A 6,196-nucleotide genomic window follows, 5' to 3' on the forward strand; every position below is an offset into this window, starting at 1 on the left:
TGTCTTCCTTTCAATATTCCCTTTATCTTCAGGTAAAGAAAGAAGTCATTGGGGACCAGATCAGGTGAGTAGGGAGGTGTTCCAATACAGTTATTTGTTTACTGGCTAAAAACTCCCTCACAGACAGTGCCGTGTGAGCTGGTGCATTGTCGTGATGCAAGAGCCATGGATTGTTGACGAAAAGTTCAGGTTGTCTAACTTTTCCACGCAGCCTTTTCAGCACTTCCTAATAGTAAACATGGTTAACTGTTTGTCCAGTTGGTACAAATTCATAATGAATAATCCCTCTGATATCAAAAAAGTTTAGCAACATCATTGCAACAGGTTCTCAAACTTAATTGTCCAAACTCATACACATATTTACGCATACAAGTGTGCATAAACACACATGTATGTTAAGAAGTAAGATTACTAAAAAAATTAAGTCTGCATATTTTTCTTGGAAGGATAAGAACCCAAGTGGAAAATAAGAACCTTTCAATTCAATTTATGTCTTTAGGCAGGAAACTCAAAATGCTTATTTTAAAAGAGCCTCTTTTGAAGGAAAGGGGTAAGCAGGGCTTAGGGATTTGGGACAGGACTTTAGGAAGCTAATCATGAATTTTTTTTTATATTCTATTTCTGTTTTGAAACATTTGGAAGGCTGCATCTTGCTCCTTCTTATGGGCTGTGATGTTTTGATGGGCTTCAACCAACATGTGGTTGGGTGAGGAGTGTGGAATAAATTATAACAGTTAATATTCTCTTTTGAGACTATGACCAAGAGTAATTTTTATCACACTCCAAAGTCTTGCCAACAAATAGCCAGTGACAATGCCTCCTATTGTAATATTATTCTGAGGTAGCCCTTAAAATAAAACCTTTGAAAGTTCCCTAAAGACAAGAATATTGTATGTTCTTTTCTGCTAAATATAGCGATATAGAGTCCAAGGACCTAGCAAACCAAAAACACCATAGATAAAACATATACATTAAAGAAAAGAGAAAAAAGATTAGAGACTCCAAAATGTATTTGTGTCATCCTCAATTCTCTGAATTTCAAAGCTATATATATATCAGAGTGCTTATTGGATAGCGGACATTTAAATGCAAACCCTGACTTAATATGCCTCAAGTCAACTCTGTCTCCACCTTAGTTAATATCTTATCATCCTTCTTCATGTATAATGGCCTCACCCTGTTCCCAGTCACCCGGGATGAATAATTAGAATTATAAGGAACTTTCCCTTTTCTTTCCTGCCCCATATCAGTCAGGATACTTGATTTCTAGTGACAGAAAACCCAACTGAAGCTAGATAATATAAAGAAAAAATATAATTGTATTGGCTTACATAACTGCAAACCCAGGGATCAAGTTCACGGAAGGTTTGATTGGATCCAGAGTTTCAAACAGTGGCATCATCAAAACTCAGTTGCCCTTCATCTCTCTGTTCTGCCTTCTGTGGCTTTATTCTTAGACTCCACGTACAACCCCTGGAGCTCAAAGTTTATGTCATCTTTATTGTATCATAGCAAATAATATATTATTGTTGTGTGGTAGGCAAAATAATGTTCCCTCAGCAAGTTGCTCATTTCTTTTTTTTTTTTCAACTATCAGGCAAACAGGTTTTATTTTTACCTTATAAGCTTGCATACTTATAAAATAGTAGTTTGTAAAAAGTTTGAGGTTATACAAAGTTTATAAATAATCCTGCAAACACACATAGTTGAACAATAAGTTGCTCATTTCTTAATGCTTGGCCCTGTGAATATATTATTCTACATGCCAAGAAAGAATTAACTATGCAGATGGAATTAAAATCACTAATCAACTGGCTTTAAAATCAGGAGATTATCCTAGATTATCTGGGTGGGCTGAATGTCATCACAAAGCGCCCTTATCAGTGGAAGAGGGAGCAGAAGAGAGAGTGTTGTGATTAAGAAATACTCAGCTGGCTATTTATGACTTTGAAAACGGAAGGGGGATCACCAGGCAAGGAAAGCAGGCAGCCTTTACAATTAGGAAAGAGCAAGAAAATGGATTCTCCCCTAGAGCCTCTGGAAAGGAGCACAGCTCTGTCCACATCTTGCTTTTAGCCCAGTAAGATCCATTTTAGACTCTGACCCCCAGAACTGTGAGCCAATAAATATTTGTGTTGCTTTCAGCCACTTAGGCTCTGGTAATGTGTTGCAGCAGTCATGGGAAACGCATACGTTCTGTAAGGGTCAAGAGCCTCCTGCGGGCTCTTGTCTTTCTTCTATATCCTTGCTGTTACCAAATTTGGGTGAATGTATGAAGGGTGGACCAAAAAATATCGATTACAATCTGTCCACATTTTATTCCTCCCATCTTTTGTCAATTCCTATCAATTTTACCTCTGAAATAAGAAGTGTCCCCAAGTCTATGTCTTTTGTCACTACCAACCCAAGGTCTGTATCAGAGGATTTAGAGAGATGATTTTTAAGGTCCATACTAGTTCTGTGTTTCTAGAATCTGATATCTAACATGGCAAGAAAAAATGTCTGAAGTAGCTATTTATGTGAACTTAGAATTAAAAAGTAAGCATTTATTTGTGTGTAAGAAATAGAATATGTAGATATGGGAAATGAGACAAGAAATAGAGTCAAATATTTTCAAAAGGAAATTGACTCATATTTGTCTTATGCACTAACTTTAATTTTTATAAACTTCTTGTACTAAAATAAAACACATTCAGAAAAGTGCACAGCTTATCACACAAAGAGAACAACACTCATTTAACCACCACCCAAATAAAAATATCGCCCTACGTCCCTGAAGCCATCGTTGGACCCCCTTCCTTTCTCCCTAAAAGGAACCACTCTCCTGGCCTCTCTAACATCATGCCAGTTTGCCTATTTTTGAAATTCATATAAATGTAACCACAGAATATGTATGCTTTTAGTGACTGGTTTCTTTCACCCAGTATTATCCTTGGGAGAGTCACTGATGTCATTGCGTGTAATAGTAACTTGGTCATTTTTGTTGCTGTGTAGTATTCCAGTACACGAGTAGGTCATAACTTGGTACCTCCGTTGTTATTGAAGAAGATGTGGGGTGTGGACAGTCTTTTTTACTATTACAAATAATGCTGCTCTGAAGATTCTTGTGCATCTTTTGGTGCAGAAATGTATTCATTTCGCAATAACTAACCAGGAGTGGAGTTGCTGAATCATAGGAATTGTGTGTGTCTAAGTTTATTTGTGCTACCAGAGTGTTTTCCAAAATGATCATAGGCCCTTGCACCTTCCCCAGCAGCTTCAAGTTGCTCTACATCTCTGTTAACACTTTACATTGTGAGGGACAATCTGATGGATACACAGTGGCAAATATTTACTAACAGGAAACAAAGCACTAACCTTGAAGGGAAAAGTTGGTAAAGGCTACATTAAAATCAGGATGTTATTTTTCATCAAAAAGCCATTAAGACAACAAACAAATAAGTTTCGGTGCAAGAAAATACTTTTGCAATACGTATAACTGACAAAGGACTCATGTAAAGAAGATAAAAATAACTCTTACACATCAATAAGAAAAAGACAGATCACCAATAGAGCAAGTGGGCAAAGACCTGAATAGACACTAGGAGGATATTTGAATGCTCAATAAATGTATAAAAATGTGCTTCATTTCATCAGTCATCAAGATATTAAAAATTAAAACACTGTAACTTCAGACTCTAAATCTTGAATAAGATGCAAATCCACTAGAAAGGAAAAAAAGTCTGAAAGAATTGCAGCAAATAGAAAATTCGGAACCTGCTAGGCCCCTAACCAGATTGTGTAATTGAACAGTTAATAAAATTTCTCCTGCAAGTTCCATGCTGAGGCAAAATGAGAAATGAAGTACTCTTAATCTTTAGTCATTATAAAGAGTTTATTTATTTAGGAAAGGAAGTTTGTTAATTTCTGCATCAAGTGAGATCTTAAAAAATCAGTTTTAGAGTTTAGAAGATGCCTTTCTTTTAAAAACTTTTCTTGATCATAAACAGACCCATTGAGATTTGTTAGACAATTGAAATTGTAGATAGCTTGTTTGGTAAAGCAACAGAAAACTATATTTTGAACATTACTGTGAAGTCAACTACTTTTACACTCACCAAGAGGTGTTTACAAATTAACACTCTTCATCACCGTGCTTTAAATAGCCGACACAGTTCCACATTCACCAAATAATAATGATGAAGAATTTTCAGGTGGCAGGGCTGTCCAAATTATCATGAAATTAGGGGGCCTAAATGTATATACATTTAGCTTTTGCATCAGTTTTCTCAGGTGGGAAACTGCCGAGTTTTTTGATTGGACAGAATAGAGACTCACTAAGAGTATCTGATATCACCGGCTATCGTGAGGGGTATGGTGGCACAAACTCTAAGTTACTTCTGCTACATGTGTTCAAGAAAGAAGTTTTGAGAATCTCGATTAATAAGGCAGCAATAATGGGCTCCAGGAGGAGGTAATGGATTGAGGAAATATTTAGCAATAGAGTTGAGAAAAACAACCTATATTTATTAAGGAAGCATAGATACAAGCCACTATGTAAGGTAATGGGAAAATGCCAGAAATACGCAGTATTATATACTTGTAATAAAATGTTAAACATGCTATTATGGAAATACCAATAAAAGCATCCTTAAATCCATCTAGGGAAGACAAAGGATGCCTCACACAGGGTATATGCCAGGTAAACTGAATCTTACGAGAGGCGATATGGTGTACAGGTTTACATACTTAATCTGGAATCAAACTCCCTGTGTCTGAATCCTGGCTCTACCTCTTAGCTGTGTCTTCCTGTGGAAGGTACTTCATAACCTAAACCTGTTTCTCAATTGTAAACAGAAGTAGAAGGAAGATTATTGATAACAGCTGACAACTTAAACAGCTGATACCGCATGTCAGGCACTGTTCCAAACATTGTACATCTTACAATCCTTTCAGCCATCACAACTATCCCATGAAGTAGGCACTATTGTCTTTGTCAGTTTAGAGATGAGGAAACTAAGGCACTGTGCTATTGAAAAATATGGTCAGGTCACACTGCTAGTAAATGACAGAGCTAAGGTGTGAACCCGTTCATTCTAGTCAGTAGCTCCTGGATGCGTATTGTTGACCAATGTACCTCTCTGAAGGGTCAACTTCTCAGCATTATTGTGAGGTCAAAAAAGATACTACAAGCAAACTGCTTAGCACAGTGCCTAAGTGCCACACTAAGGTGGAAAAGTGTTTTAATAACTATTAGTTTGATTATACTAATATTATACTATCGTATCAAATATGAATAAATATTAGCTATTCAGAATGCTGCCACCGTGTGGTAGGATCTGCTGGCTGGACGTTGTAAGGAGTCTGCAGGAAGGACTGAGGCAGCTGTCCTGAAACACAAGCGCAGGACATCTACTCCTCAGACCTCTGCTTGTAGACAGTGCAGTGCACGTTCTCAGGTCAGGGCTTCCTAATGTGGTCCCTGGGTGGACAGATAGGAGAGCTAGATTCATTCCATCAACGACGATTTCCCAAGGACCAGCGAAGGGCCAAGACTTGTGCCAGCTTTCTCAGGGGATGAAAAAATGGAACAATGTCTTCAAAACAGCATAGTGACCCAGAGCTCAGGTCCTGGAGACAGTTTTCCTAGGTTTGAATCCCAACTCTGTCTGAAAAATGGAGAAAAGAGTAAACAGACCTCCTAGGGCTGTGTGCACATGACGAGAGTTAATATACACAGGTCCAGAGAATTAAAACATCTGTCCACACCAAAACTTGTACATTAATGTTCATAGCAGCTTTATTCATAATAGCTAAAAAATAAAAACCATTGAAAGGTCTATCAACTAACAAATGTGTAAATAAAACACGCTACAGCCATACGATGGAATATTATGCAGCCATGAAAAGGATTGCTGGGTCATATGCTAACTATTTTCCTTTCATCTTTTAAGGAATGGCCAGGTTATTTTTCTAAAGTGACTGGACCATTTCATATTCCCAGTAACAGTGTATGAGGGTCCAGTTTCCCCACATCCTTGCCAAAATGTATGACCTGTCCTTTGGATTATAGCCATCCTAGTGATGCGATGTGGTATCTCACTTGGTTTTGACTTGCATTTTCTTGATAGCTTCTGATGTTAAGCATCTCCTCATGTATGTAATGGTTATTTTTATATCTTCTTTGGAGGCATGTCTATTCATATTCTCTGCTAAT

This window comes from Hipposideros armiger, unplaced genomic scaffold (assembly GCF_001890085.2).
Source record: "Hipposideros armiger isolate ML-2016 unplaced genomic scaffold, ASM189008v1 scaffold_127, whole genome shotgun sequence".
Taxonomy (NCBI): Eukaryota; Metazoa; Chordata; class Mammalia; order Chiroptera; family Hipposideridae; genus Hipposideros; species Hipposideros armiger.